Genomic DNA, 10987 nt, shown 5'->3' with positions numbered 1-10987 from the left:
TTTTTTTTGCACATACTCTGACACATACAGTGTAATTACACTTAAAAAAACATGAATCACACATTGATATGAAATAAAGGAATTTTAGAATAAGACTCCCCCTAACATTGTGTAATTGTTCAGTAGAAAAATAGCCAACTAAATATGATTAAGTAGTTTAGAACAGCATAAATTTAAGTAGCTAAGAATCAGGTATGTATAGAAATGTGTTTAAGGTTATGCTTCTTGGCAGAAAACACAGAAATAACTAAGTTTCCTATCTGTAGTTAAAAAAAGATTCCCTAATCGTTTAATTAATAAAAATTATTTTCAACTCAAATGTTATTTTAACTACTGACCAGGCTATGACAAATTTATGCTGGATTTATGCTGGGGAGTTAGGCAGTAGAACTCTGCAGCAAAGAAAAAGAATTTCTTTAGTTATCTACTGAATTCAAGAGGGTTTTGTTGGGCAAGGGTAAAAATTATTCTAAATATTCAAAGACAAATAAATGTCCCCTTTCCCACTTCACTTGTTTAATTTGCTTGCAAATCCTCCAAACAACCACAGGACAAATGAAAGCCTAAAAATATTGCTATTAATATTCTAACAAAGTCAGAATGAATAATTTTTTAAATCAAAAAGTTCTATCAAAGATATGTTAAAAAGGACTTATTAAGTTATAGCCTTTTATATACTGTAAAATATATTAAGATTTTAGCTATATATAACTAGTACTAAGGAGCTGATTCAGAAAATTTACAAGCTATTTACTGGAAATTTTAGTATACATACAGTGCATTAGACTGTGTTTAACATACAAACTGCTCATGTCAAATTTCTAAAGCAGAGAGTTCATTTACTCCTACCCTTGAAGTTTCCTCCCACCTGATTAAGAAAACAAGTTGTTTGTTTTCTAATTATTGATATAACTTAGCTTCTTAAGTAATTTTCCTCTTTTTTGAATTCCAATGTAATTTTTAAGTTACCTAAATGGTGGTTGTAGATAAAATGATACAAGCTTTATTTTTCTAGAATTACCATAAGATAGAACTCTTGATTTACAAACTGATCTGAAATGAATGGAAGGTTGCAAAGGACATGTATCTACAAAAGCTATAAAATTAAGTATGCTATTTTAGCTCTAACTTCAATAAAACTTTTTTTATATGTATATAAGGCAAATGTCCCATTTTCTTTGATTATTAAAAAGGATCTAAAATGAAATCCCCTTAACCACTGATTTTGGTTAGTCTGCTCATCTGCCATATCACATTTACCTTTGTTTTTTAAAAATACTGTTTGGAAATGTGATGGCTGACAAAAAAATGTTAATAACAATTTTCTTTGAGACTCTTGAAAACCACAAAAATTTCCAATATCATAATGACTACAAATTCTAACATTTAATGTGAAGTCATCATAACTCTTTGCATGCCACAATGACACACACCTAAGGCCAACTTTTTCAGAATGTACTATAACTTGAATAAAATCAAATAGGGAGACATATATAAAATGGGAAATACAATGTAGCTTCACATCACAGCTCCTGCTTGTCCATAAGACATTATGGAGGGAGTAATAATTTCACTTACACACTGACTTTGTAAATGTGATCAGCTGCCAATGTCCTGAATATTTATGACATGGGTCTTTTTAACAAGAACAGGACAGCAGCATGGTAACCACTTTTCTAAGTATATTTTCTATACAAAATAATTCCAAGATATAATCATTAAGTTCTCATATAGTACTATTATTTTAAACAATAATCAACAAAATACCAAATATGTGAAAATTACAACACCACTAAGACTGAGCACTGGCATTTCCTAGTGTAATCAAAGTTGGTATTAGTACAGTCTTGGCAATGCAATGGTTGGACAGTACAGGTATCTTATGCAGAGATTTCAGTAGCAGAATGGCACTTGGTTTGTTCTCAATAGAAATGGCAAAGATGCAGTTGACAATTTAAAGAAAGACAATGTTCTTATTTGCATGCTAAAATTCTAGTTGTGTCCCTTGTATTTAAACACTTTCAAATAATATTGTCTGTCTCTCTGTTCTGCCCACGAGCTCTGCCCCATATTAGCTAACTATCTTATAGGACACTACTTAGCCAGTGCAGCTTACTTTCCCTTTAAATCAGAGAAGCCGAAAAGCGGCAGTCTCATTATGAAGTTTACTTTCGCTTTTGAAGACGCTCAAAGGCCGTAGTCTTGTTTGTCCACCTGTGCGGTTTGCTTTCCCACCTGTGCAGTTTGCTTTCACTTTAAATCTGAGACCCCGATAACCTGCAGTCTCGTTCTGACGTTCACTTTAAGAGACCCCGATAAGCGGCAGTCTGGTTTCTTTTTAATACCCGTTTAACCTGGTGAAAATAAAAAACTGTATAGGAAAATTATCGCCCTACCTTGTTAGCGTCTTCTCTTGACGACCGGAGCTCCTCTCCTAGGGCTGTTGGCCAAACAGCCCACCTTGTCCAGGGCCACTCTGCCGGGGGAAGCTTTCCTTTCAGGTCCCTGTCTAGGCGCCAAATGCTGGGAGCGCCTGCGTCCCGGCTGTGGTCTGATGCCAGCAGAGTGTGAAGAGAGAAAGAAACACGGGCCAGGTGAGAGCAGTGAAGAACAAACTCTGTTTATTGATCTGAGGGCTCAGGCTTATATAGTACTGGATCAAGCAATAGTAACATTATTATTCATGAAAAGTACAAACCTAATTAAGTGATTTCCTTACTTCCTTGTACCTTGTCTGTTACATTCTTTCCTGCGTCCTGTCCTGTACCCCATCCGTTTCCTCCCTTCTTGCATCCTATTTTCAAGAGACAGAACAGGGGGGTGGTGAGCCGACATCCTGAGTTTCACAGCTGTCAGGCTTAGTACAAGCTGCAGGTAAGACCCGGACTGGTCTAAGCCTTCCAACTCCCCAAAGCCGGCCCTCTACACCAGGTGAGGTATTTGATTCCTCAGTCTCTTGCTCTCTTCATGCCTCTAAACATTCCTTTCTCTATAAGTGCTATGGAGGGATCAGCTGAGGGGAGGGAAATACCCTGTTTCTATAAAGGTGCTCTCTCCACTTTGCCAAGATGCTGTCACACCAATTTCTCAAATCTCAGTAACTTTTCTTTGATAAATCTCAGGCTTCTTCTAATGGGGAAGGCACAAGATACATTATTAACTGCTGGATTTCAAGTCAGTTTATTAGCTATTCATAGAGGGCCTATAAGTGTCCATGCAAAAGACCTATATTCAAAGCCTTTCTGATGCGTACCAGCTCTATGACCCTGGGAAAGATATTTAATGTCCCTGAGCCTCAGTCAACTTTCTAAAATTTCTCTACTGGATGAATTGTGATTAGCTCTATATTTCTTAGATCTGTTCTACCTGAGCTGGCCTAGCTGAAGTAGAACTGCCCCTTTATGGAAAGGCAGTAGGGGTCACTTTTTAAGCCTGCACCTCCCTTTAGACTTCAGTGGAGATAGCCCAGGACACTGAACCCCTAATCCTGGGGAATAGAATCATCCCTAGAACAGAGGTGCCAAATACACTGAAAGTGTCATGCAACACTCCCAAATGCTACAAACCAGGTTAAAATATAATTGAGAAACATTTAACAAACTCATTACAAATGCAATAATATACTTAATACATACCTTTTATTTTCTCCATTTCTTCACTGATTGCCCTTATATCAATCGTTAATCATCTACTACATGCTTGCTATATACCAGGCACTGCCCTAGGGATTGGGGATAAAAAAAAATTCAAACAATTCTTGTCCTTAAGGAACTGATAGGCTACCAGAGAGATAGTGTGTATATGTACATAAATGCAGTGTGTACAAATAAGTATTTACAGATAAATATATGAAGGATATTATATGAAATAAATATGTTAATTATGTGTGGGAGGGACTGCAAAGGGACTAACACTTAAAGAAATTAAGGAGAGCTTCTTATAGAAGTTGGCTCTTGAGGTGAATTTTTAATTAGTGTAGGGAGATAAAGGTGGGTGAAGAGTGTAATACAGATATAGGGATTAGCCAGTGCAAAAGCATAAGCACAGATTGGGTGTAATATGTCATGAAAAGCAAAAAAAAACAAACACACACAAAACTCAAACTCAGACAAACAAAGAAGAAAATTTGTCTGGCTTGTAGAGTCCATGAAAGGGAGAAATGTATAAAAGGGAAGAAAGGCAGGTCAGAGTCAGGTTGGAAAGGGTATTCTTAGTTCATTTTTTTACATACAATTGCATTTTAAAAAAAAACACCAATTGTTATCTTTTTATGTGCAAGGCAAAAAAAAAAGAGCCTAGCACAGTGAATAGACAATTGGTTTTAAAGACAAGAAGACCTGAGTTCAAGTTGTACCTCTGACACAGACTACCTGGGGAACCAGGGGTCAGTTATTTACCCTCAGTGACACTGGCTCCTTTCTAAGAAGACATTCACTGAATGTCCATTTTTTCCCCTGAAGGATTATACTCAGTTCTGCTGGGTAGGTGATTCTTGGTTGTATTCCTATCTCCTTTGCCCTCTGGAACATCATATTCCATGCCCTCCAGTCTCTTAATGTAGAAACTGCTAAATCTTGTGTTATCTTGATTGTGTTTCCACAACACTTGAATTGTTTCCTTCTGGCTGCTTACAATATTTTCTCCTTCACCTGGGAACTCTAGAATTTGGCTACAATACTTCTAGGAGATTTTCCTTTGGGGATCTCTTTCAGGAGGTGATTGGTAGATTCTTTCCATTTCTATTTTACCCTCTAGTTCTGTAATATCAAGGCAGTTTTCCTTGATAATTTCTTGAAAGATGATGTCTAGGCTCTTCTTTTGATCATGGTTTTCAGATAGTCCAATAATTTTTAAATTCTCTCTCCTGGATCTATTTTCCAGGTCAGTTGTTTTTCCAATGAGATATTTCACATTATTTTCTAATTTTTCATTCTTTTGGATTTGTTTTATAGTGTCTTCATTTCTCATAAAGTGACTAGCTTCCAATTGCTCCGTTCTAATTTTTGAGGAAGTGTTTTCTTCAGTGAGCTTTTGGACTTCCTTTTTCATTTGGTCATTTCTGCGTTTGAAGGCATTCTTCTCCTCATTAGTTTTTTGGACCTCTTTTGCCATTTGGGTTAGCTTATTTTTTGAAATGTTGTTTTTTCCAGTATTTTCTTGGGTCTCCTTTAGTAAGCTGTAGAGTTGTTTTTCATTATTTTTTTTGCATCACTCTCATTTTTCTTTCAAGTTTTCCCTGTTTTCCTCTTACTTGTTTCTGAAAATCCTTTCTGAGCTCTTCCATGGCCTGGTTCTGATTCTTATTTTGTTTGGAAGCTTTGGATGTCTGAGCTTTGACTTTGTTGTCTTCTTCTGGTTGTATGTTTTGATCTTCTTTGTGACCAAGTAAGACTCTACGATCTGACATTTTTTTGACTGCTTGCTCATGTCCCCAACCAATTACTTGAGTTTCAAACTCTTTATTAAGGTAGGGGTCTGCTTCGAGTGTGAAGAATGTACTGTCCCAAGCTTTGGGGATTTTGTGCAGCTGTTTTCAGAGGTATTTCTAGGAATCTGTAAATTTTCAGTTCTTCCAAAGTGGTATCATCAAGGTTGAGGTATTTACTCCTTTCCTGGCCTGAGCTCTGGTCTATGAGTGACCCCAAGCACTCTTTTCTGCCTTGAAACTGTGAGGAGGATTCTCTCTTTACTGCCACCATAAACTCCACCATGCCAGCTCTCACCCTTGCCCCAGGACCGCCACCCAGAGCTGCAATCCAGATCCAAGCAGGGGCAAAGCAAGAGAATCCTGCCTCAGCACCAGCAAAGAGATTCCTGCAATCCCCCTCTGATCAGTCACTTGATCCCCTCTCCATCTGTGGGTCCAGAGCTCTGGAAGCAGCCACTCCCCTGGGTCTGTACTGGGTATGGGGCTGAACCAAACTCCTCTTTCACTATTGTCCAACAGACTTTTCCTACTGACCTTCCAAGTTGTCTTCGGTATTTGTGGGTTGAGAAGTCTGGGAACCACCACAGCTCCTCTTGATTCAATACCCTGAGGCCTGCTCCAGGTTTGCTGAGGCCCTGTCTTTGCCTGCATGGTCCACACTGAACTGTGCTCCTCTCCCAGCTCAGTGCAATAGACCTTTCCAATCAACCATTTAGGTTGTCTTGGACTGGAAATTTGTTTCACTCTTTCTTTTTTGCGTTCTGCTGCTCTAGAATTTGTTCAGAGCCATTTTTACAGGTATTTGGAGTGGTTTGAGGTAGAGCTCAAGAAAGTCACTGCTTTTACTCCACCCTCTTGGCTGCATCTCTCCTTATCATTTCTTATAGCACAATACCAATCCATTATAATCCTACACCACAATTTGTGCAATCATTCATCTATTGATGAGCATTTTCCTCAATTTCAAATTCTTTGTCATCACTGAAAGACCTGCTATAAATATTTTTGTACAAATGGGTCTTTTTTCTTTAAAAAAAGTGCATTGGTTTCCCAATTTTTGCCATCCCCACCAACATTTATCATTTTCCTTTTCTGTCATATTAGCAAACCAGATAGATGTGAGGTGGCACCTCAGAGTTGTTTTAATTTGTGTTTCTCTAATCAATGGTGGTTTACAACATTTTAAAATATGATTCTCATATACTTCAGCTTCTTCAAGCCAAAGATGAGAGTTGGGTGACACGTGGACGCCAAAGGTGGATGGACAGTCCTGAAAAGGGCTTGGCAAACCCTCACACCAGAGTAAGTAGTATTCAGGAAGGGCTAGCATCTCAAGATTTAGTGTATGTGTCAGACTACGTTGGTTTATTTCTCTTTCTTTATTACTCATCTCTTTACATTCTTTTTTACATTTTTTACTTCTCTTTCTTTCTTCTCATCTGTAAGATAGAATGAAAAGTTCTTTCAATCCTACTTCTTTAAACTATTTCTTCCCTTATTGATCAGAATCTGGCACACAATGGCATCCTTTTAAATCATTTCATTTTAAAGAATATAATTATCACTAAGACAATTAAAGATGTGTTCCATATATGTTGCTTTGGGCAGAGACAGTAGTGCTAGTCTATTTCTTAATAACTGAAATTCTCCATCAGTACTACAAAAGATTTGTAATGTTTCCCAAATTCATAATACATTTCTTCCTCCTTATCCTGTGGGCTATAACACACTACCATAATATTTCTACTCTTCTTCAACTAATCTCCTGGTAAAACCATCCTAGCAGATGGGATAAATCAGGTTGAGAGTAGTAACAAGCATCAGACCAGTTAAGGGAATATCTACCCCAAGCATTTGGAAGGGTTTGGGGGAGAGCTCAAGCACATTTTACTCCACCATCTTGGCTCCACCACTCTAGGTCTTTATTTTAAGCCAGATTTTCAAACCTAAAATTTGTTTATTTTTGATTAAGTGACAAAATATATTGCTAAAATAACAAAATATTTAGACTTAGTATAGTCAATTTCTTCTACTTTTGGAAACACATTTCTCTATTTTTAGAAATCTAACAGCTTTGTTTTATATACTTTTACAAAATGAAGGAGAATCTTAAACATCAGCATTGGGTGCTGGTTAAGTAGTACAGTTGCCACTCAATTCTGATTTCCTACTCTAACTATAGGCACATATGTAACTACATTTTAATTAATTTTTATTCTTTTTCAGCTGTGCAAATGGGCAATAACCACTTCCCATTATTTCAGTCACTAAGATGACAAGATTGGCATACTTTTCAACCCAACAGATTGTTTTTTAGTGTGTGTATGTATATCTGTGTATATTTTCCAAGACCAGTAGAGAATGTTATTTTTCTTTTGCTGTTTCTATCCCATATGTAGGAAAAACAACACATTTAAGCTTTAAATGTGATAACATTTGGAAATGCATCATTTAATATTTGTTAGCAAAGGCTCTTGATGATATACATGAATGCAAAATGATTAGACAATGGACTAGGATGTGGCCATTATTCCTCTTTTCCAAAAGTTAATGACAGCTGAAAAAAAGTGTTCACTGTAATATTACTTGTGAAAAAGGGTGAAATAGTCACACTGAGTGTCTTGCTAGACATATCAGTGATTTTGTATAGATATTTTGGCCTTTATCTCAGATTTCTAATTTGTTCTTGCTAATGAGAATACTAGCCAAAGAATATTGGATCCTTTCCCTGTTTTCCCCTAAGCTAGGAGTGATTTTTCCCTTCTTAAATCTCTTTTGATAGAATGACATCTATACACAGCATTTTTATTTTACTTATAGCATTTTGTGTATATGTCACATTTCTCTATTGCTTTAGACTGTGAGTTCCTTGAGAGTAGGAAGTGTGTCATTTTTCATTTTTGTTTTCCATTGCCTAGCACAATACCTTACATTAAGTAGGTGCTAAGCAATGCAAGCTTTATTTTCTTGATTTGAATTTTTCCCAAAGGACAAAAGATATTAAGGAAATTTTTTTTCAGTTAAAATGAATAAATGTCTTTGCTTAAATTACGTGAGGAAAAAATGAGAAGAAGATGTAGACTAATGTTGGCACGTGCTTTATAATAAATGAAAATTAATTGTCAGGTCAATAATTCCCATTTTTTTTCTCTTCCCAAACCAGCTTTGTTTTCAAGTACTGAAAATCTGGTATTTATTTGTTAGCAAAGTGAGCCAGTCATATATGTCGCCCATATCTATTATATACATTGGTTTATTCTCACTGAACAGAATTGTCTTTTGAATTGAATTTGGCTAGTCAAGGATGACTGACTTTAATATATTATTAAGCTTTGAATTTTTATAATTGTCCTTACAAACCACAGAGGGAACTTAAAACTGATCTAATAATAGATGATTTGTATTCCTTTAATGATCATTCATCTAAAAGTTTTAAATGGTTGAATCCTTCATATCTTTTTTATAAAGTACTTATTCAGTTCTGAATCTGTCCTTTTTTTTTTCCAGCATAGTGAATCTTCGGTTGTAACAAAGAATTCAAAAGAAAAAAAAAGTCAGCAAAAGCAACCAATATATCAGTTTCATCAGAATATATATACACAATAGATGATGCCCTAGTCCTCCACCTCATCAAAGAAGGGAACACTTTTTTTGGTTCCAAGCTTGATAATTATAATTATGATACTACAGTATTCAAAAAAAATTAATTGGCCCTTCCATTTATATTGTTGCAGTCATAATGTATATCATTTTCATGGTTTCACTTAATTTACTCTCCACAAGTTTGTCTGCCTTTCCCTGTTCCTCTAAATTCTTCATATTTGCTGTTTAGGTAAGCACAATTATATTTCATTATATTCTTGTATGGCAATTTGTTTACTTATTCTTTAATCACAGGGCACCTATTTTCTATTTTTTCACTACCATGAACAGTGTTGCTATGAATATTTTTATATGTATTGGGACTTTCTGACTTTGTTTTCTCTGGTATGTATGCCTAAAAATGAAATTCTGGATTTAAAGGATATTTTGTTATTTTTCTTTAGCATAGTTCAAAATTGCTTTCCAGAATGGTAGCATTAATTCATAGCTCTGCCAATAGTGTATTAATGTTCCTGTCTTTCCCTTCCAACATTCATTATTTTCATATTTGTCCATCTTTACCAATTTGCTGGGTATAAGGTAAAAACCCAGAGTTGTCTTGATTTACATTACCCTTATTGTTGGTGATATGAAACAATCTTTTATTTAGTTTTTACTAAATTTTAATTCTTTTGAGAATTATTTGTTCATATTCTTTGACTATTTATCCATTGGAGAAGCTTTTGAATACTCCTCAATAATTTTAAAATACACTCTAATCCATTTTAGATCCATAGTGCATTAATCATTGTTATTGTTGCACAATTGTTATTCATGCACAATTCTAGAATTATTTGGTGATAACATTGTTATCAAATATTAGTTCAATGATAGTTGTTGTTGTTGTTTAGTCATGTCTGACTTTTGGGAACCCCATTTGGGGTTTTCTTGGCAATGATATCAGAATGGTTTACCATTTCTTTCTCCAGCTCATTTTACAGATGAAGGACTGAGGCAAATAGAGTTAAGTGACTTGCCCAGGTTACATAGCTAGTAAATGTATGAGGCTGAATTTGAACTCATGAAGATCAATCTTCCTGATTCCTAGCCCAGTGCTGTATCCATTGTGCCACCTAGCTGTCCCTCAATGGTATTATCTAACTCTAATAGTCAAGGAAATTGGATGTTTACTTAATATTTTTTTTTCTCATTCTGTTCCCTTCATTTGGAATTCCCTTTCCTACCTCCTATTGAAATTACAATTATTCTTAAAGGTTGACATCAAAGGCCCTCTCTCTTTTATAGTCTGAGTGATCGTGCTGACTTATGAATTCCTATGGCACTTATTTTCTTTAGTACTCCCATGTGATTTATAATGTTCTTTGTAAAACAGTGATATGTGTATTTGTCTTACCTCCCCAACTAGATTATAAAAATCTGAAGATACCTCATATATCTCTGTATGTTCTGTAATGTCCAGTATTTTGCCTTGCATAGAAGGTGCTTAATAAATATTTGTTGAAGAAATTTATGGAAGAAGGGAGCTCCTGGATTATGGTATCAGAAAATGGAGTGTGTATTGAACTAGAACTAAAATCTATTTTTGAATATTGACGTGACTACATACTAAGCCAAGTGACTGAAGGCAGCCTATCAATTTCATTTGTAAAATGAGGATGCTGCTAATATTTTCATGATAAACATTTGAGGAAAGTATTTTGTAACTATAAAGACATGTAAATATGAGCAATTATTTATTTTTTAAATTTTAGCTGTTTATCAAATAGTCTCTTCAAAGATATTTTGATGGTTTTATGGTGCTATACAGCAAGGTCTAGATTAGAGTGAATGATGAATACTCTAGAGTAGTCACATTATTCACATCCACAATGCACATTTCCATTTGGCTGGAACCAATGATCATATATTACATAAATATAATTTATATCAGTGTGGATTCACATATGTGACCACTTC

The sequence above is a fragment of the Phascolarctos cinereus genome, unplaced genomic scaffold (genome assembly GCF_003287225.1).
Source record: "Phascolarctos cinereus isolate Bilbo 61053 unplaced genomic scaffold, phaCin_HiC Scaffold_4;HRSCAF=312, whole genome shotgun sequence".
Classification (NCBI taxonomy): Eukaryota; Metazoa; Chordata; class Mammalia; order Diprotodontia; family Phascolarctidae; genus Phascolarctos; species Phascolarctos cinereus.
This window is presented reverse-complemented; position numbering follows the sequence as displayed.